General features: G+C 48.1%; 1 protein-coding gene across 1 annotated transcript in view; it reads right to left on the bottom strand.

Annotated features, from left to right (window-relative positions):
• EMP1 (epithelial membrane protein 1) overlaps nucleotides 1-7,528 on the bottom strand; it is a 13,965-nt gene extending 6,437 nt beyond the window's left edge. The window contains exon 1 of the mRNA XM_009895223.1: nucleotides 7,395-7,528. The gene's annotated coding sequence lies outside the window, so the exon portion shown is untranslated. The remainder of the gene's footprint in view (nucleotides 1-7,394) is intronic.
• Between the last annotated feature and the right edge of the window lie 14,806 nt (nucleotides 7,529-22,334).

The following is a 22,334-nucleotide window of genomic DNA, read 5'->3' as shown; positions in this document are numbered from 1 at the left end:
GAATGCATGGGTTTTTTGGGGTGAAAAATCAAAGCACTCTCAACTAAATCTGAAATATTTCACATTTGAAGTGTTTCTAAATGATGTAGCTCCTCTGACTTCCATTCCCATTCTCCTCTCTGAACTGAGGTTCCTGCTTGGGACTACCTCTCACAGAGTGAGTTGATGAGGCATACAGTGAGAGATGCTGGCTGAGGTGAGAACTCAGCCAATGGCCTATAGCAGCCTATAGTGTCCAGGGAGCAGAAGACATCTAAATCTCAGTGTCTGCGAGCACCGGGGTGACCTCTGACTCCTCTAAAACTCAGTTTTTCAGCTGAAGTTTGATACATTCAATTTCTTAACAAAGAAAAGATGGCATTTCAGGGAAAAAGCGAGTGCTTTTGGCCAGAATGTCAACAAAAATCTCCATAGATTGAAAGCAACTGAGATGAAAGAAATTCTGCCTTCCCCAGCTACCACTGCAGAATCTAAGAAATGCAGCAATAAGTCAGACCAGTGGTCTGTCTCACCCAGTACACTGTCTCTGATGGTGGCAGTAGGAGTTCCAATATTTAGAGAAAGCCCATGAACCAGGACACTGTCTGAGGTGGCACAGAGTCACATCTGGAATAACGGTGGTTCGAATCAGGGCCAAGGCCACTTGGAAAGGAAGGGAAAAATTGGAGAGGACAGGACAGAAAATAAAAAGTATTTGATATTCTTTGAGACAGCCACAAAATGCCACCTCTGTCACCGCTGCATTCCTCAGTGTGAAGCCAATCTACAAAGAGAAATGCTGCCATGATGTCAGCAGTAGGAGAAGCCTTAGGGTGTGATGAAACCTGCAGAATTTGTAGCTCCACTTTTGGCTGAGCTGAGGCCCTGACTGCATCTTAGCCCTGCTACAACTGCATGCCTTGCCCTTGTGTGCAGTAGAAGCATGAGTTCTCATTGTGCCCGGTGTCATTTGGCAGGATGCAAATACGTGAAGTTCTCTGTGATATTCTGGTGGCATGGTGATTTTGGACCCATCACATTGTTACTAGAAAGCTCGTGACAACTTTAAACAACTACGGGGAAGGATATTTTTTGCTTTCACCCTTTGCTCTGCTTCTTGCTTCAGATCCAGCTGAATCCAGAGTCCTTGCTGACTCCAGACTTTGGTAAACCACTCTACGCCAGCACTGCTGTTGACAACCTGTTTTTTGACAGACTGGCTTGACTCAATTTACAAGTCAGATGCTTTTTATAGACATGTGGATGAGTAGGCTGGTGCCTCTGGAAAGAGATTTCACATGTGTGGGAAAAGGGTTGGGCAGGAGGTGCGCACACGGAGACCTTTGGAGCCTCTGGTTTATGGCAATGAGGAGATTTTGTGCATGAATGCGTGGTGGCTGTGGTGACCACACAGGGTACAGTGAGGCTGTGAAAGTAGCAGGTGAATATTAATTAAAAGGAAAGTATAGAGCAGCCTGAGGGGCTACAACTGAAAATAAGCTTAAGAAAATCAAAGATTTTGTCTGGTTCTTGGGAAGCATTTCCTGGTGGTATGGTCTCCAAGGGATCAGGGGGAATTGCCTTCCCAGGGGACTCATAAAGCCCCAGCATGTGAATCATTTATTGTGGCACCAGACTAAGTCCTCAAGAATCCACCCTTGGTAATGAACCTCCACTCACTGAAAGATGCAAGGAGGAGTCACAAAAGATGACACACAAGGGTTTCCCAGCTCTCATGCTCATGATTCATATGAGAGTGGGGAAATATCAGAGTTCCTAGGGCAGACAGTGAGAAATTGGCATTTTCTCCAGAAGAAACCACCCTCGTGCACTCAGCCATGTGACAACATCAACAGAAACTCCAAAGCTCGCTTGGTAGTAGGAAGGGGAAGAGACAGCTGCCTGGGGCATGGCAGGCAGCCAGCAGCTGCTGCTGGAAGAAAATACTGTCACTCCTCACACTAGACATGCCAAGGAAGGGCTGGGACTGATGGGCAGCATGTAAGAGACAGAGGTGGGGAAGGGGACCTCAGAGCTAATGGAAGCACAGGAGTGTTCCTCTGCACCTTTTGAGGTGCAATGGGGAGCACCCTCACCCCTTAGCGCGTTGGATGGTCCCTGGGTGGGTTAATTAGACACGGGAGTTGCTGGGACTTGCAGGGCTTCAGACAAGATGCCGAGATATGAGAGGAACGTTTGTGGGAGGACTGACGGTCTGGGCGATGACGTGGTGCGTGTAGGGTTGTGCATCTGCAGTTCTGCGTGGCTCCCTCTATGAATGGGAGTGTGCATCTGTGGTTTCCCTGTGAGCAGAGCCGAACCGTGTGTGTGAGTGTGTGTCTGTCTGCGTGCGTGCTCACGCATGGCTTCCTTATGGCTGCGCGTATCTATCTGTGCAACCTTGACACTGACAGTGCCCACGTGGGAGAAACCATCTGACAACGCTGACAGGAAAGTTCAGGTTACAGCGTGGTGTGAGCAAAAGTGCACAGATCATTCCTGGTGGGATTCTTGCTTTTCCTCCTTGCAACAGCCTTTAGATAGAGGTGGAAGGTCTGTGGAGCCCACATCAGCTGTGCTTTAGGCTGTATTTTTAAATTAAAACTGCAGTTCTCTGATTTACATAGGCAGTTTTGTAAAGATCTACCCCCCCCCCCCCTTTTTTTTTTTTCAGGGGAGTGTAACTCTGACAAAGAAGTGCCTCGTTCTCAAATAGCATCCCTGTCTCTCAAGACTGCAAAACCTCTGAACATGCCAGTACAGCTTATGAGACACTGAGGTCAATGCAACTTAGGCATCTAGAGAATCTGAGCTTTTGGGTCAGTCTGCCTCCAGGGTGCCCTTGTTCCTGCAAGCCAGCTTGGAAAAGACCATGCAGGATTAAATTGGAAAATTGTGTGATAGCTCCTTCTTTCAACCCACAGTGCATGAGTGATGGACAGGGGGTAGCAGGAGAGTGAGTATAAAGCAGAAGCGAGAGGATGCTGTGCAGCCTGGCGTTGGCCGTTGCTCTGTGCAGGGTGGGGTAAAAGGTGGCTGTGAGGTAAAAAGCCCCGTTTGGCTTCAAGAGGGCTTCCTACACCTGTGGTTACTATAGGCTAGCAGAACCGCATAAAGGTCATTCTAACTCATGTTACATGCAGAAATGGCTTTCCAGTGAGGCATCAGGGGGATACCACACTGGCCTGGCTGCAGCCACTGGAGACCAGCTAGCAGGCAAGTTGGCTCAGCTGGCACAACCGGCAGCTATGCTAGTTTCAGACCCCAGCTTTCCTTCAGCAGTGGTCCACGTTCCTGGAGCTGGTAATCAGCAAGCCCCTGACCAGCCTGCTGCCAACTCTGAGCATTTTCCAGCTCTCCCCTCTTGCTCCCATGGCTCTCACTGTCCTTTCCAGAGGCTCGCTGAGGCCTGTAGGGGATACGTCTCTCAGGAATGAGAAAAATGTGGATGCTGGACCCAGTTGTGGCAGCTGCTTTCACAACTGCCCTCCCTGAGGAGACTCTGCCCTGTGAGGGCAAAAGGACAGCAAAGGCCCTCGCCCTGGATTTCCTCTAATCCAGACGTATTGCCAGGTGGCCCCATGTTGCCTTTGGCATGAGTCACTGCTCACCTGCTGTCAGCCACTCCAGTGCTCATAGTTCATTACGTTTCTCTGCGTGGCTGGGGATGACCTAGCCCAGGACCTGTCCTTGGGCTCTCACCATGGGTACCCTGTGGTACAGACTGGTTTTCATAGGGGAAAGGGGACAGATCTTAATTATGAGCTTGGTGAACAGGTCATTCCCTTGGGGAATGGGGGTTCTGGAGCTCAGTTGTCCTAACCTGTCCCTCCCTACCATGACAAGGCACAGGCTACATTTGGTCTTACTCAGACAACAGCTTCCACGTACCCTCTGCCTTGCTGCAAACAGCTCAGGAGGAGGAGGGTGCATGGACCTGCAAATTTGGCCCGGGTTTCCTTTGTTCCTTGTCCAGCTGTTCTAACTCAGGAGGTACTTTCCAAAACTCCCCCAGCAGGGTTGGAAGAAATCCTGCTCCAGACTGCAGCCCCCAGATGTGCTGCTTTGCTGCCCTCCCCATGGTGAAACAGCAGAAAGCAGTTTAAGAAAGGAGGCCCTCTAAATTTCCCTGTGGGCAGTTGATACGGGAAACTGCTGCTGGACCCTGGATCCAACAGAGGATCTGTATAGTCACATTTGAGCTGGTGCTTCAGCACATTTATTCAGGGCCAGCATTACAGCACTGTGGCTACCAGTCAGTTATCAGTCCTGGGAGGGGCTGTCAAAAGAGCAGGGCCACGGCGCAGAGCCTCCTTTTCTGTGCACGCTGCTTTGCCTCCGCAGGAAAGACCCACAACCTGTTAATTTTCCTTCTTCAAATGGGGAGATAGGAAATTCCTTCCCTTGACCTCCCTTTTGGATGTGTAAAAGAGCACCTCTGGGTCTCGTACTTCTCCTTGCCTTGACGGAAGGGTAAAGAAATCTCATCTTTTAGTCCTTTTTCATTACTTTTTTTTTTTTCAGGAGGACAGGAGGAAGGAAGACAACTGGGAGTGCCACACCCTGCAGCCTGCCCTGTGTTGTGTTGGGTGACAGTGTTGTCACATCCCTATTGAAGGGTACAGGCACAGGAGCCCATTGAGATTAAAGGGGTCTAGTAGTGATATTTCTTGCCTTGTGGCACTCTTCTTGCTGTGGGGCACTCGAGTATCTGAGGGCAAACCCCAGCTCAGCATCAGGTGCTTCCCCTCTCTCCATCGGGTGTAGCACCCAGTGCGGGAGCACACTTACAGCAGCCAAAGGGAACTGGGGGGAGGGGGTAAGCAAGTAGAAACATGCCGTAGAAGGGGTGTCACAGCTGCCACATGGGGTTGATGCGGCCTGTCAAGCCCTGGAGGAGCAGGCAGGGATAAGGAAGCAGGCTGTACCCTACCGCCCCTCCTGCTTTTGCTCCGAGGAAACTCAAGCAGGCACAGGCTGGGTGCCATGTGCCAGCCTTGCAGCTGGGAGGGTGACGAAGAGAGGAAAGGATTCATGCTTGCAGCAAATCTCCCCCGTCTCATAATAAACAAGGCCCCGAGGTGGGTCTTCTACCAAAAAAAAACCCAACAAACCCCCGCTGGCTATTATCAGCAGATCTCCCAGAACTGTTTCAAAATACAATCTCTGCTCCACCCCAGGCCACCAAACAGTAATTCCTGCATGCACTTGCATTGCTTGCACACTGCAAAATTCAAAGACCACCGGCTAGGCCAGCAGGGCCGGTTTTCCAAGCCCAGGGCTCTCTGTCCTCAGCAAGGTACTGTGGAGTACTAGCAACCCTGTAGCTCTGAGGCACCCACTCCAAAACCGTGTGTTTCTCCACAAGATCCTAAGTTCCTCCTCTATTTATGTGTCCTTGGGTGTGGCTTGGCTCCATCTCTCTCAGATGTCTACCTCGGGATGTCACGTGCCTGTTGGAGATGCCCAAGTCTCACATGAGAGAAGCCTGGATGAATGGCTGGGACTATGTGGCACGTGTTTGAATGGTTACTCATAGCTGGAGAGGGAGGGGGGGACTTCCGTGGGAGCCTGCTGGGAGGAACTCCTTAGGTGGTCATGCAGTGCTTTGCATGAAGGAGCTGCATTTCAGGGTGTGCTTCCACGCACTGCAATGTTAGTGAGAGTAAGAGACCTCAGTTTTGATCCTTTTCCTACACTGATCCTCAAGGGAGCAAATAGAAATAAGCTGCCTTTCAGCCCGCACTCCCTCAGGGCAGACAGTCCCCAGGTTTGGCAGCTGCGTGGGGTGGGCCAAGTGGAAGCATTCAGCTGACTTCACCCCCAGTTATCATAGGAACAATAGCTAATGGACTCCAAGTTTTCACACTCCTCATGCCCAGCTCCCTCTTGTGTGTTTGCTCAGGAAAGAATCCCACGCTGTCCAGGAATGTCAAGTGAGCAGCTCCTGGGCAAAGCTGCTCTCAGAGGTGCCTTGAGGAATTCAAAGCTTTTGAGTGAAAGTTGCTCTGTGGCCACAGCATTTTTATTTTTTTTTTTTTCAAAATTATTTCATTGTTAATTGGGGTAAATCACAACTTCCGAAAAAGACTTTCTACCCAGACTGCCCTGGAAACACTCGCAGCCTCAGTCAGCTTCCCTACCACTCAAACACATCTATTTCCCAAACAGAAGGCACCCCTGTGTGACTGAGCTGCAAGCAATAGGGCCAGAAAGGATCTCAGAATTCACAAAATCCATCTTTCTGCCACTAGGTTAAGGTCAGCCTGGCGTCTTGGCCATTTGTATAGCGACTGTCCGCAGCACCAGCCTAAGCACCAGCTACTCCCAGCAGGACTGGGCTAAATACTGTTTCAGTCTCTCAGTCTCTTTCAAACCCACAAAACTGTGCAGGGGTGTGCTGGGTTCCTGCAACAGGAACCGAAGCCTGGTCCAACAAACTGGCCTTGCTGCGGTCCCTTTCTCAAACCTCAAAAATAGTTCAAGGATTTGACCGCAGGATACAAACCATAGCAGACGGATGAAGTGAGAGAACTGATGAAAAAGGGGAGGGTGGGAGGGAGAGAGGGGGAGGTTGCGTGGAAAAAAGGCAGGTGAATAGGGAAAATTGCCAGTCTCTGCAATCCTACACTTCCCATCAGCGCCTCCCCCCACCACCACACCCCACCACGCAGCCTGCAGTGCTCTTAGCAATTCCACCCCCTCCCTCACTTTGCCTCTTGGTGCTCCCCACTCCAGGGCCTGTGCTGCTAAGGAAGGCGCAGCACGCGTCCCTACCCATTGCGTGGCTTTGCTTAAGAACTGGGGCTTGGCTTCAGCCTCGGGAGCCAGGACCCTAACAGAAAAAGAGAGCTCCTCCCCATTGTACCCCACAGCCTGCACCTTTGGGGCCCCTCAGACTTCACTTGGAACGACCGTTGTTATTTTAAATTAAAGCTTGGCAAGCTATGGATGGAGGGCAGAGAGACAAGCAGAAAGACGCGAGGTGGGAGCCAGAGATGCCAAACCCGCAGCACTAATTTCAAGCAGGCGTTTTCCCACGTTCATAAACAACGCCGCCCCGACCACGCGGGGCAGCTCCTGCACCGGGGCTGGCCCAGGTTGGGTGAGCCATGGTTGTGTCCTGCCTGCGCCCTGCCTGTGCCCTGCCTGCACATGCCCTGCAGGCGAGAATAGCATCGCTGCTGCCAGCGCTCCACAGTTGTCAGCCTTGCAGTGTCGCTTCGCCCACTAACGCATCTGGATTTCAAAGCAAAAGCTGGAAAGTTAAAGATGCAGCCCCTAGCCAGCTCGCCTGGCCAAGTTGAAGAGAAGTGGAGGATCAGAGGAGGAAAGCGGGCTGGAGCTGCTGGGTGAGGGGAGCAGCCGCCGGTGAGGGAGAAAAGTCGCTGAGGGTTTTCGAGAGCAGCTCTTACCGTGTGGGCTGGGGCTGGTCCTGGCACCTGTGGGAGCAGGAGCGTGCTGGGCTGCAGCGCTGATGTCCCGGAGCGCAGAGCAGCAGTGAAGGGGAGTGACCTGGTGGTGGTTTAAGTTTCCTCCGGTGGTGTGGGAGGGTGGTGTCTTTCGACTCTGTTTTAAAGGAGTTACTATGAATCAGTCTGCCTTTAAAGAGAGGGAGAAGGGGTTGGAAAAAAAAAAAAAATTAATGAGCTACGCCCTGCTTTGTTGGCAGGGAGTCAAGAGTTGCTGGGAGGAAACCAGCGATTCAAAGAAATCTGTGCAGGGCTGAGTCTGACTCAGTGTGCAGTACAGAGACCACAGCCTGGAAAAACGACTGACGCTGATCCAGCTGAGTAATAGAGGCCCACAACAGCATCTGTTTATAAAACTGAACTTCTGGTTGTCATAAAAAAAAAAATTATAGTTACAAATGTGGCAACGGGACTTCAACAATACAACCACTCAAACAAACAAACAGCCGGTTGGCAGGGGGCATGGTGAGGCTGGGTGAGTCACCACATCCCCTCCTGTACTGCACAGAGAGAAGCCATCGAGGTTGGCATTGTGGGGGAACGAAAATCGGACCTGTTGGGTTGGCATGGACAAGACTTTTGGGAATATACCAAGGAGCAGAGATGCTCAAAATGCAAGTCTGGCCTGGTGGTGACTCTGGAGCAAGTTGGCCAGATGGTGGTGGTTTGCTTCCACAGACAGAGGGCAGGCAAGGAAGATAAAACAAGGAGTTTGTGATTCACAGTTTTCTGAGGTCAGCATTTCTTGTCATCTTAAAGACCTCTAAAAATAGATCCTTTACATTTGCAGAGAATTGACTGGTGTAATTGTCTTGTGAGTGCTAAAGGCAAGCTTGAGCAGGGATGTGCTTGAGATGTGGGTGAAGGGGGAAGAAGTTTGTCAGAAAGCATCTGGGTTAAAATGGGATCCATATCATGGTAGAGTTGGTGATCTGCTACTGCAAGGAATCAAGCCTGCCTTTGCAGAGGCCCAGAAAGAGATAAGCAGATACTGATAAAATACTTGGCAAAGGCCTTTCCCACTGTAATGAGGGGGACTCTGGGTTGCCTTTATTTGAAAGGCAAAGCTAATGCTCTTTTACGTCCACACAGATTAAAAGACTATTTTTCATATTATTGCTTTTGTCTTGTGTTATTGATATGTGTCTGGTCTAATTTTAGACTATAGCAACCTGCTTAAAAACAGAGCTATGGATAAAACAGCAGCAAAGATGACACATACAGTGGGCAAAGACGTCATCCCCAGACAATCCCATGGGAATTTTGCAACTGATGGCAAATAAAGACAGATTTTTTTCCCTGAGGATAGAATAAGACTAACTGTGTTTAATACCTATGTGTTAGAAAGTGCTTCTTGATGATGTACATTAATACAATGTCCAGGGAAATGAAAATAATTTTGCTAACCCTGCAGAAGGAGCTGGCATTCGCATTGATCTGCACTGTCCATTTGCCCTTCCCTGTTCCCCCAGCACAGTTTATTGGAGTGAGGGACGGTCAGCGCCACACAACATACTGGAGGGCACGGCCCTAAAGCAGACTCTGTGGACCAGAGTTCAGCTGTGGTGGAGCATCCTCTGCCCCAGACCTGTCCACAAGTCACTGCCAGAGGGCAGCTGCCTGCCCACTCGCAGAATTGCTCATCTGAGACCCAGCAGCCAAAACAGCTGCATCTAAAACACACTCACATGGGACAAAGGCTGTGGAGCCCCCTAAGAATTTGAGTATGAAGTGACCTGTGACTGACAAAGCCTGGTTTGTCCAGAGAGAGCAAACTCGTTTTGTACGAACTGCTCTCTAGCCTGGGAGGCTGTGGCAGGCAATGGCCAACATCAGATGCTTCGCAGGGAGGCAGCGGGTTTCTGCAGCATCAGCAGCAGCTTGCCCACAGGAGCGTTGCTTCCCTGCTCTCCATCTGGAAATGTTGGTGCCCAGCCAGCACAGTAAAGGAAAGTAACTGGACAGGCCACATAGGCTGTGACTGTGGCCCTGGAGGAGCACTGGTACCCTGCCAGCAATTGGCTTCATCCCTATTGCTATACCTGTCAGGCTGGGTGTGAGGGGGGTAACAGTGAGTGTCAAGCACACAAGGGTGAGGGTAGCTGCTCCTGTTTGGGAGCGATGCTGCATGTGGGCAAGATGATGGTTTAAGCAAGTGAGGGTACCCCCCCCTCATGTCAGGGTACGGTGAGGTCAGGGGAGAGCTCAGCTTCCACCGAGCAGATTGGTAGCTCTTTGGGATATTTCCACCTTGCATCTGGACAGGGAGGCAAAGTAGAAGTAACCTTACCAATAGGTTAAGGTAGGAGAACATTTCAAGATTATAATATTTGCTGTGTTTTCTGTGTAGCTGCTCGTCTGTGGATGAATCTTTAGCTCAATAAGCTTTTATATGTGTGTGACGAAGAACCAGCCCTACCCACCCATCTCCAGAAGAGGCTGGGTTTTCTGTGTGCCTCTGGCAACTTCTCTCTTTGGAGTGTGTGGTTTTCACAAGGCAGGTTGCAGTAGAAAACCTGTGACGTGAAAAATCTCATCATGGATCAAAAGTCTGAAGCATGCTGCCGGCTCGACACACTAAGTTTGAATTGCCTAAAATCCCCACACCATAATCCCTGGTGTCCCTTGACCTAACTTCACTCATTTCACAGGCTTTTCTGAATGCCTGCAGCCGACTAATAGGAGGTGGTCAGGTCAAAGCCGTGAGAATTTAAGATGTGGGAATCTGGATTGGCATTTCCATGGGCAATGAGAGGGTGAAACTTTCCCATGTGTTCCATGCCTTTGCTGAAGCTCTTCTCAAACAAGCAGCTTGCAGCTGCTGTACGTCTGCTTGTTTTGCTGTGCCCCACACGTTTGCAAACATCACTGCTGTGTGTGAACAGTAGTCCTTGGTGTAACGAGATGAGCATCTGCAGTGACATTAAACAAGACAAATATTAAGCTTTCGCAAACCCAGATCAAAGGAGGAATAGATGATGAGGAGTGGGAGATGAAGTGTGGAGTTAGGGATGGGGGAGGCATGGTCAGGCTCAGTTGGAAGCATCCAGAGCGGATCGTTTCTAGAGAGGGGCGTGCCAGGGGAAATAGGCCATGGGCTCCCTGCACTTTCTTCAGATGCCAGAATCTGTGCCTGGGAGAGGTCTGCAGCTGAGTTCCCATGCTCTCTGGGATGCTTTCAAGTACAAATTCAACATACGTTATTTGGGTATGCTTTTCTGGATAACTCTCTGCAAACATAAATTGCATATTAAGTCCCCCAGTCTAAACAGCATGTCTTTCCACCTAAAGATATTTAAACCCTTTCCTCTCTCCTATATAGGCTATTTACTCTGTGCAACATCCCGCTGGTTGTTTGCAGGACAAGTGGAAGTGATATGCTCCATGCTGTTTTCTACTTCTCTGCTTGTCATGACATGGAGAAGGCAGGGTTGAGCCTGAGCTAACGTGTGGGTTCAAAAAAATAGAAACCGACGAGTTTCATACTGCTCTGTAGTGGTGTAACTGAAGTGTTTGTGTGTGTATCCTGGGGTTATCCATGTGATACAGTAATTTGCAGAGACATATGATACATATCAGAGCCATATGATAAACTGCATTTGTCACGCATGACCCTGCAGGGCTTCAAATGGGACCATTCATCCACTGGAGAAGAAAAGGCAATAGTTTCCTTATTTATAGCTTCACTCAGTTCTGAGGAAGCAGATATTGGAAGTCACACCTTTATGGTTTTGGTCATTTCTCTAATGTGTCTTGTCATGTTCCTGTCCCCCCAAGGACCACGAGACTTCCAGTACTTAGGAAAGCTGACTTTACAAGCTCAGTGGTACAAGGAGTAGATAGTAGTCAACACTGAACAGATGTAACTCTTCTCATGCACAGTCTGGATTTTGTTTCTTTTTTTTTTTTTTGTGGCAGGGATGATCTCTGGCCCAAGTACCTTGGTAAACTGCATGAGAAACAAAACAAAATCTGATTTTTTCCAAAATCACTTAGGACTGGCAGACTGACTGACCTTTTGAAAGTGAGTGGTAGGTACAGAGTAGAAAATACCCTGGGTTTATAGTATTTATGTAGGAATGGTTTGTCACAAAGCTTTAACAGGCACGAATTTCAATAGTTGCCTCCAGGACTTGAGCATTATGAGTGGGGTCTATGCAAGAAAGCATTCTCTGCATCCCACCTACCACACCAAGGAAGCCCCAAAACATTCCTTGTTTCTTAACAGGAATACAAAATGAATATGAGAATGAGATAAGGAGACCATTCCTACCACAATTTGTATAGTGAATAGAATTTAGTTTTGTCCTACCATGTGTGAAGGAACATACACTTCATTCTTATGTTGGAAAGGGAGATAAGGATGGATTATGATTCCTCTCTGCAGTAGGTGGACTGGAATCTCCTGCTGTCTTAGAGTACTGACATTCACATTATGGTTTCAGCAGCAGATTTGGAGATTCCACCAGACTGGGTAAATGGCAATCTATTCGAAACTGGCTGAGGGGCTGGGACTAGTTCTCAGCAGGTCAGTTAGCCAAGAAGTGCCTTGCCTTTCCAGGTGCTGCTTGGTGGGCTGAATGTCATCCTCAGGTTGGGGTTCTGAACACCTCGAGGAGGCAGCATGAGCTTGCTCGTGCTGGGAATAGAGACCTGGACCTGGCAAAACATAACTTTCTTCCATGCTCTGAAGCAAAAGAAGGTGCAGTGAGATGAGCGCCATCTGAAACGACGTCTTCCCCTGCTTTTATGAGAGTGGGGGAACTGCACTCATTTTGATGACGACTCATCATCAACGAGATGAAGCCCATCTCATTTTCCCTTACTTTAACCTCTACCTCAATATCTTGCTTTTTTCCATTGGAAACAGCCCAGCTGAAGACATTTGCTTGTAAAGTGCAAATGGTACCTCTGCCCTGGCAGACCTATCTGAGCTGTCACTTTCCCCAAGAACCTCTCCCATCCCACATCAAAGAAGCAGTGGCTGGTGGTATTTTCCACCTGCACATGAAGGTCTCTCTCATCCATTCCGTCAGCCAAGGAGGTTTTCTTTATTGCCTTCTCCTGCTCCCGGCTCATTTCTACCTCTGCCTTCTGCGGCTGCTGTGTTGTGCAATACACGCTACTGATTGCTTCACCGACAGGTTTTACCATATTAGTGGAGAAAAAAAAAAAATCCTGCAAGCACCAAGAAATGACATGAGTTGACAGTGCCTTATTGTTCTCCTTTCATTCGGTGCTGACAAAGGGAATTACCTGCATGACCCTCCTGGACTGCAGCTGTGTCACTGGCTGTAGAAACGGAACTCAGCTGAGAGGCCAAGGCACGGTCAAGTGCCATCTGTGCTGCAGCACAGATGCAGCACAGATTCGATAATGGGACATCTTTCTAGTTACCTGCTGCTCCCAAGGACTCTTTGCAGGTGTCAGCTCTACTCAAGGTTCGGTGGACTTTCTTCTTAGAGTAGATGTTGGTGTCCTGAGAAAGCTGTAGGAGCCTCTCTCTCTGCCACCAGAGATAAGTTCTCGGAGGGTGCATGAAGGCTAACTGTACTTGCCTCCCACGCTCTGCAATATCTTGCTTTTTTTTAACCTCGGGATATATTTATTTAAGTAACATTGTAGTGTCACAGGCTCTACGGGTATGCAGGAAGGGCCAGTGCTAACTTAGGAAGGTTAATGGCAGAGACTGCAATGGACCTGGCATATGAACAAACCGAACAGGCAGATCGCTTACACAACTAAACTGAAAGAAAAGCCCAAGGGGAGGTTTGCTAGGGAGGGCAGTGGTATCTGTACGGGTGTCCCGGAGAGGGGAAGCGTTGGTGGGACTGCAAAAGCACCAGGCTTAGTGCATGGTTAGGAGGGAGGAGAAGGAAAACAGGGAAGTGTAGCAGAGATGGAAAGACAGGTTGGGCATTGACAGGGGCAGGGCAGGGCAGAGAGGGCTGAGCGCCATCAGTGATGCAGCCAATAAGGAAAGAACCTCCGAGCTCCAACTCTCTGAGCAAAGTGCAGGGGACTGGCAGGAGGCTGGGAAGTCCTCTCCCTCCCGTTGCTGTTGCATGGCGGAAGGGAGGGGAGAATCGCTGGGTTTGCTTCATTCCTTGACAAAGAAGGAAACGATTCCTGTGACTGCAGAGGCACGGTTCCCCTCTGAAAGAGGAAACATCCATACGTGTCACGCTATGGGCCAGCTTCTGAGTTTATTCGCAGCAACGCAGAACTGGAACAACTCGCATCAACTTCACAGCAGTCTTTCTGATTTTGAATCAGGGGTTGAATCAATGCCACCATGTCAAGAAACTGGTGGTAAAGAGAAAATTTGTGAGGGGGGGAAACCTCTCGCCCCAGCACAGAGGCTCTCTCTCCTTCCTTGCTACCTGTTCCCCTGCTTCTTGCCAACTGCCCATTGGACTTTTGAGAGGGACCATAAGTTACACTTTGCTTCCCCTTGTACACATGGGCTCCCTTTCTGTGCCTTATGCATTCACAAACACAAAAATTTTCATGACTCCATTCCTTCTCCTTTTGTAATGTACAGTCACCACTTTCGTGGCTCCCTTGTGTTTGAGGCAGGATATGGGCAGGAAATAATAACACAAGATTCAAACTGGAAAAATGCAAACCTATTATCTGGGGGAAAATAAACCCAAACTTAGCTATTCAGAGGGTGGGAGCCTTTGGAACTTGCAAAAGAAATAAAGCTGGAAGCAACTTAACAGGGACAGCAGACAGATCTGGAGAAGAGCTTGCAACATGATATAGCACTTAGCAGGGGAGAAGGCAGCCAATGTCATTTAGACCTTTTCAGATGCTGATGTCCCTCTCACATCCACAAATTTCAGAGCCCTATTTCACCCTCAGAGAGTCTCTGTCAGTGGTAATAACAGCGGAAGCTGAAGGTTGTCATTGCTAAGAGGATTTGCCTCAAATCCTATGGCAGGGGATCACTCTAGTGTAGACCCAGCAGTGCTGTGTGTGGGACTGAGGAATTGCCTGGCTGGTCTGCGGTACCTTCATGCTAGTCAAAGTCAGAGTCATCATGCCCCTGTGCAGCTCCATGCTGGGAGCGTGGGGGAAGGCATGAGCTAGAAAAGAGGGAGAAGAAAGGGAGCATTCACCTCATTGCCTGGCTCTAAGCATAATTATATATCATGCAGAATTAAAAGCCTGGGCTTTTTGACTTCAAGTGTGCTTATGGAGGGTGATGCTTTGTGACTGTGGAACAAAAATCAGCAAAACATCTCCATGGCACAAAATGATTGCTTGAATTCAATAGGTATGTCTGAGCACTGCCATCCCTGTAAGACATATGCTTAACCATACAAAAAATGAGAATGAATGAATTGAAGCAAAGTACATGGCAGACTGGCAAAGAGTGCTCCCAGGTGAGGAATAAGGACTCTTGGAGGTGGACTGAAGGAATGCTTAGGAAGATATGGTTATTTGCAAGTATTTTTGAACTTTGGACTGAAGCTTAAGAGTAACCCCAAAGCTGTAGGTGCTGTCTTGCTGAGGACAAATGTTACGTCTCCTGTGATATACCAGAGCGTGGGTGTACTTTACTGGTCCACATTGGACCAGAGGGTGAAACTGAGCAAAGTGAGGCACAGGTGGAATAATCCGCAACAACAACTCTGCAGTGGTCAGGTTTGCTATGAATGATGAGTGTGCTGGGTCAGGGTGAAACTCAGAGGAGTGAGGGGCACCATCATCTTCATCACTTCCAGAAAAACAGGGCAAAAACCTTCTGACTGCAGGCTCTGATCCTCTTCACAATGCTGCTGTGCGTGTTTGGGGTGAGCAAAGTGATAGTCCACTCTGACATCTCATTTCTATTATTGTGGCTAAAGAAGCAGCAAGCCACGTGTTAGGAACCCCCATATAGTACTTGAGATGTAACTCAAGTATCTTATAGCTGGTTATATTCCTTAAACAGGTGGTGTTTTCCACAGGTGATGGGGAAAAAGGCCATTCTGCCTCATGGACCACTTGCAGAGCAGCTATTCCCTGCAGGCGTCACCGGCAGCTCCATCTGGATGGCTGTGGAGTCCTTTTCAGTGTAAGAGAAGTGGTCAGGGTGGAGGGGAAGGAAGGTAATGATCTCCTTTGATCTCTCCAAGTTTCATGGCAAGGATGGGCTCCATATGACTCAGAAGCAGTGGTGCGGCCAGGCAGACCAGCTCTGATCAGGCAGTGGATGCTTGTGGGCTGCACTGCTGCTTATGGAGGTTCCTTGTCCTGCCTCCCATCTGCTTGTTCCAGCTCAGTGCTGTCACCTTCATGCCTCAATATAGATGTGATATCCATGCCATGGGCCAAAGAGTGGGCATCATGGAGCTCTGAACATTAGCAGAGACCGCTGCATGTCAAAACTACCAAAATAAGTGATTGCAGAGTAAAAGCAGGGCAGAAACAGCAATGAAAAAGGAAGCTGCAAAGTCTGTGGTAGCTGACCTGCATCTCCATCTCTCAGAGGAGTTTTACTGCTGTCTCTGCTGTTCCCTTATGGGGGAGCAGGATATGTGGGTGCATCGGAGACATGCATTCCCAGCCGTTCTCTTTGCTGGAAACTTATCCCACCCAATACTCACACAAGCGGCAGCTGCTGCTTTTCCCACTCCCCATGCCGGCTGGCATCTAAGTCTGTCCCAGCAGCAGCTGATGCTGCTCACCTGCGCACGTCACTGAGTATGCACTGCGTCCCTCCCAAAATGCCTGGAGAGAGCCACCGAGCTGAGAGGTGCTGAGTCACAGGAGATCCGAGGGGGTTTCTTCTTCCAGGAGAGCAGTCTCTGAAGGCAGACTGCTGCTCAGCCGGTGCCTTGCTGGGTACCACGTGCTATTTGTAAAGCCGAGTTGTTCATACAAGAAAGGCCAGCTTGTCACTGTAATTTAAAAATCCTTTTGCCGTCTAGGGAAATGTCAGCAGGCAGAAAGAAGTAATGGGAGGGTTTGACCCAGACACAAAGAAGCTGTTGTTTTCTGCCTGTCCTGGCTGTCAGTGGTGTTGGGTTGCTCAATGCTGCTCAGGAAAGCAGCTCTGGAATTTCTCTGCCTTCCATGAAGGCTGAAGACATGTGAAGTGAAATGCTTCTGCCTGAATAAACACCTGCTGGACTGTCATGGGAAGAGTTGGGATGCTGAAATGCAACAGGCTAAGGACTGGTGCCAGGCCCAAACTGGGAGTTGGGGAGAATCCTCTGGCAAAGGTGGCATCTTGTTTTTGATCACTTGGTTTCCACCTGCAGGTGTAATCGATACCCAGGTGGCGGAGTGACTAAACTTGCTGGCTGTTGCTGCTGCTGGGTTTTAGCTGCACCAAGCAGCGGGGAGGAATAGAGGGGAGGGGATGGGTGTGAGAGAAATTCCTGTCTCAAGAACCACAGAAGCATTTTCATGCCTGGGATACTTTCCTATTTGCTTTCCCCCAAGGTGGCCCCTCTCACCTTGGAGACAGTGTGGCACCTGAAACCACGGGCCGCATGACCATGAGGTTATTTACAGCTGCAAAGTCAGGAGCAGATGACACATTTTGCATTTCAGAATCCCATCTGGGGGAGTCTGAGGGATGGATGTGGAGGAGCTGGGGTGTTTCAGAAGAGGATATCAGGGTGACAAACCTCTAAGTGTTCCTGGCTCAGAGAGCCTGTGTGTTGGCAGGAGAGATCAGAGAGTGTGCTGTGCCCACACTTGGCCCACTGATCTGTTTTATGATCCATCCCACTCTTGATGGATGGCTGAAGGAGGATTCTTCTGTGTGCAGGCTTGTTCACAGCACATGGAAACTTGCCCAAGTCATCCTTGCCTACCTTCATCAGTCACAGTAGTAAAAGGGAAGGGACACATCAGGAACAATCCAAGTTGAGGGAGGGGCGGAGTTGCAGGAGGTTGGTGCAGATCTGCATCCCCCACTGATGTGAAGAGCCCCAACCTCTTCCACACAGTAACTGTTTTTTCTTTGCAGCCCTCACATCCCCTGGACCTCAGCAACATAGAAACCAGCAAACATCTGCATCCAATTTGTTCTATCCTTGTATTTGCTAGATTTAAGATCCAGGCCATTAAAGCAGTTAGGTCTAGTTATCACAGAGAGTGCCCTCACATACCTGCTGTCTGAGCACACTGCATCTGTAAAAGGCTGGTGCCAGGCTGTCCTGTGCACTGGACCACTCTCAAAGCAGAGCCCTGGCTGCGGAGAGCTCTGCCAAATGGGAGCAGAAGTAAGAACAAGAACAAGAAAACAAGAGTCAACCTGAGCACTTCAAATGGTCAGTCTCGACAAAGAGCTCATCAGAAGGACCTCACAGGGCTCCGTGCTAACACTAGTGCTATTCAACACACTTGTCGTGATCTGGAGAGGAACGTGAACAGCAAGTTAACAGTTTACTCATGGCCCACAACTATTCCAGAGAGGCAATCTAAAGCTGACTGCAAAGGGTTGGAGAAAATCTCCTGGCACTGAGTGGCTGGGCACTCCCCAGCAGATGAAATTCAGTGGCAGCAAATGCAAGGGAATTCCACAAGGAAGAAAACAGCCTGGCTGTACGGATACACTGAACGGCTCTAAGTCAGCTGCTGCCAGCAGAGAAAGAGATCTTGGATTCGTTGCAGTCAGTCTGCTGAAAACACTATCTTAAGGCTCTGTAGAGGTCAAAAAGCCAAACAGAATTGTTAGGAACTAGTACAGAAGAAACAAAGAACATGATTACGTCTCTGTGTACTTCATGGTCTGCTGAAAGTTTAACAGTTTGTGCGTGCTTCTGGTTACTCCTTTGAAGAGCGTGGAGAAACACTAGTAAAAATAGAGAGGGCATCAACAGTGATTAGAAATAGGAGATAGTTTCTGGGCAAGCATAGATTGCTAATCTTGGAAAAGAGATGCCTGAAAGGGAATCACAAATGGGATAGAGAAATGTCAGCAAAGAATGAACATTCACGCAGCCCCATATCACAAAAGCTAATGGCACCAGATAAAAAGATTAAGCAACAAGTTTAAAACAAACAAGCTATGGACTTTTTCACGTAGGCATCAAGGAATAATGGAACTCGTTGCCACAGACTGTTGTGGAAGACGATGCATGAATGGGTTGGGTGTATCTATGCAGCATATTTCCTTTGGTGACTGTTGAATGCAACAGCATAGATGATATCTTTGCATCAGAAGTGTCTTACAGCAGGCGAAGAGATAGAGTTTGGCTTCCTCTGATTCTTACACTTCTTTCCTTAATACCTGGTGACTGCTAGAGAAGAGATACTGTTCTTCAGTCTCTGCTAGTACAGCAGGTCATTTTACATTTTTAGTAAAACTCTCTCTCTTTTTTTTTTTTTTTTTTGCTACAGTCATTTCCCAAATTATTATCTGACAGCTGGTGAGATATTACAGGAGAAGTGGAAAGTGAAGCAATAAGCTAGAGAAGACCGCAAATTTCCAGATGGAGAGCTGACATCTCTTATGGACATTCCTAATGTCCTGTGCTAGGCCACGTCACCAACCAGAAATAGGGACTTATGAGTGAAAGTAAGCAAAGATTGTGGTCATGTTTTTAAAACAAGAAAAACATGGTTTTCCCTATTAGCTTTGCCACAGCAGTAGATGTCCTTAGACATTTAGGAAGCAGAAGAGAGACAGTCTTCCCTTGCTGGACAAGCAGTAAATATCCTCTGGCTGTCTGATCCAAACAGTTACACCTGTCCAAGCAGGAAATGCCAAGCTCCATATCAGCAATGAATTTTGGATTCTGCCTATTTGCAACCATTAATAGAACATTTGCAGAAATAACTGAGAGTAAAATTTGTCCCTAGGGACCCTGGTCTTTCCAGCTTGCAGAGATTTCATTGCCTGGGGGCAAATTTCAATTGAGAAGAATAATTTTGCATGAATAAGCTGGAAGGAGGTACAAACTGTCCACAGACAATCATTGCAGAGGAAAAGATAACTAGCTACGAGGCCAAGACTGTGGGGTGTTGGCAACAGAAACATGTTGGTTGCGGCTTAGTGCAGTTTCAACCAGCAAGCAGTCCTGGCCACAGCCACTCTGGGGGTGTTTCACAATATAAGATCCTGTCACAGCTCTGGGAGGGGGAGAATATACTTTCTGCAAACAAAATTACCTTTTTGTTTATTCGGCCCTTTCCAATTCAAATGCCTTGACTGCTGATGTCTGCCATGTCTTAATGACCAACCTGTACTCAGAGACTACAGCTTTTAAGATGATTCTTGTCCTGAACCATTTCAGCTGTGGTTCTGCTTTTTTTTTTTCCTGTTCTGTTCTGCCTAGTTTCTGACTCCACCTTCTCTGCCTGCCCACCCTCCTCAGTAGACAATGTTTTTCCATTTAATTTTATGAGACAAACATAAGGCATTCTCATCCCCTCCCCCTGGCCTGGAGAAGAAAACCCCACATCTGGAGGCCATTCACAGCTGGAAGATCTCTTCTGACATTCCTTGCTTTGAAATTCAACCCATGTAACCTTCTGTCTAAATACTTTGTGCCGGCATGGCAGAAAGGGGCTTTGTGAGGGGAGTCCATGAAGAAGCCTGTGACTCCTACAGCCTTTTGCGAGCGCTGGGCTTCAAGATTTTAGAATTTCTTCCCCACAAGGCAATTGTTATTTGGGTTCAGAGCTTCCTAGTTTTGAGGTCTCCAAATACCCACCTTTAAAGCAATTCCAAAAAGGGGACTTAACTCTTCTGTGGTGTTAAACGTACACAGCAACAGTTAAATGAAGCTGTCTGAAGCATTGTGTAGGTTCCACAACTGATTTTGTCCAAACAGCCCAGCCGGTGGCCTGTGGGCTGCACTTGGTCTGTAGAAGAGCACTTCACCCAGGCTCCTAGTGACATTTCCACCACTGAAAAATAAAATTTTAGGTCTCTTGCGTCCTCCCCGCCTCCTTAGAGTAAATTGCTGTAATCTGACCCTTGCTTCCCAGGAAGGTGCGTAATTTGTAATTCCATTTTAAATACCTTGGAACAGAGACTTGTTATCTCTGCGTTTGCTTAGCCTGTATATGCCTTAATCTGTGACTGCATTACTGAGAGCTTTACAATGCTAGCAACCACACTCATCATTGTCGTAAATGCCCCTGTCATGACTAATAGGACAAAGATCATTGAGCTACTTGTCTGGCATTTAAGACCTGGCACAGAGGAAGCAAGTGTGTCTTTTACCTTAAAAAAAAAAAAAAAAGTGAGGGAGGGTGTCCTGTTTGTTTCTCAATAGATTCTGTCTGCTTTTATGTTCTGATAACGGCCAGCAGTTTCCTTCGCCCTGTAACACATCCCTTTCCTGGGAAGCTCACTGTTCCAGCTTGTGCCATAGCCTCCGGTGTTTCACACTGTATTGGGTCTCTGGGACCTGAATGGGACCAACTACCTTACCTTCTGGTATCACACCAAGATACTGTTGCACTCCTATTATATGTTTGCTTGCCTGGAAGCATCCTTCCCGGTGTTCCTTTTTATATTGCAAATCTGAGCAGACTAGAGAGGTGATATTCATCTATGTTAGTATAGTTTGGGGTGGTTTTTGCATTTTTACTCTTAAGGTAAGTGAGCCTTATTATAAGAAGAATAGATATATGTGTATGTATGTACATGCACTCAAGAGGGGGAAGAAGATGTTATAAAAAAGCTGTATTGATTTTCTAGTTCTCAGCCCCTGAGAGATTATAGGCATCCATTCACCTTTTAAAAGTTAACTATTGCAGGATCTGATTTAGGCTGTCCTGTTTCACTTCATACTACTACAGGCACTGTTCATTCAGCTCATGTGTCTTAGCTGAGAGCATGGTCATAAACTGCTGAACAAGAGTGACTTAAACTATGACGCATTTCATAGGGACCTGTCTGACTCAATTCAGCTTTCTAGGCTGCCCCATATAATGTAATGTAATATAATGGTCTGCACGTATCCGGGCCATATTCAGCCTACATGCTGCTGCAGCCAGACTCACCTGTTGTGACTATTTCCTTGAGCAGACTGCTGAGGGAACAAGGGGTTAATAACCTGGGGAATAAGTCACTTTTTTTTTTCTTTTATCCTGCTAGAACTGGGGAGGGGGTGGTGGTGGTTGTGATACAGTCACCAGAACATCTGGAATAGGCATGTATTTTGGGTGATATGGCTGCTTGTGTGTAGAGCTAAAGTGTCCCCTAAGGCTTCATATACCCAAAGGAATACCTTTGTTGTGCTGGAATTAAATTTGCACTGGTATGAAAGATAAGCACAACGCCCACTACTCTTACTGTCACTGTATTCTAACAGTTTTTGGGAAACAAACCAAACCATATTATTACTAACGATTTTTACTGTTGTCTGCTGTATGGCAATGCTGAGAAGCTAGGGCCCCAATGTTCTAGGTGCTGGTCAGAAATATAAAGAGCCACCACTGTGCTTACAGGTAAATCCGATGCTGAAACACAATAGTCATCACTAGAGTGGCCATCATGGAGGTCTGCATCCCTGTTTCAGAATGCAAAAGGCCTAAAAGGAAGCCGCTTTCTTTTTATGTGGTCTTCAGTTTTGGATACTTTGGAGAATATATGATATGATACTAGACATGTGATGCTGACTTTCCCACCTCGGTTATTCTCTTGCTGGTGACCGCATGGATCTCATCAGGAGCAGTGAGACCTGCCTCTGGAGACAACCAGTCCTGTCACACTGGGCATGTAGGCTCTTCACCTGCTGTGGGCAGCTGGAGATGGTCACAGCAGCTGCTCCCACAGACTGCTATGAAATGGTGGTTTCTTATCACTTCTTAAAATTTGTCTCCCGCTTCCAGCATTGCAAGCGGTGGGCTTCCCTTTGACAGGGCTGTGAACCAGGGCAGGGCAGAGCTGGGTCAGGCAGTTCTTTGGAAAAGCTGGGCTTG

This window comes from Charadrius vociferus, unplaced genomic scaffold (genome assembly GCF_000708025.1).
Source record: "Charadrius vociferus isolate BGI_N301 unplaced genomic scaffold, ASM70802v2 scaffold251, whole genome shotgun sequence".
NCBI lineage: Eukaryota > Metazoa > Chordata > Aves > Charadriiformes > Charadriidae > Charadrius > Charadrius vociferus.
Note: the sequence above shows the minus strand (reverse complement) of the source record. Positions and strands in the feature narration are given on the sequence as shown.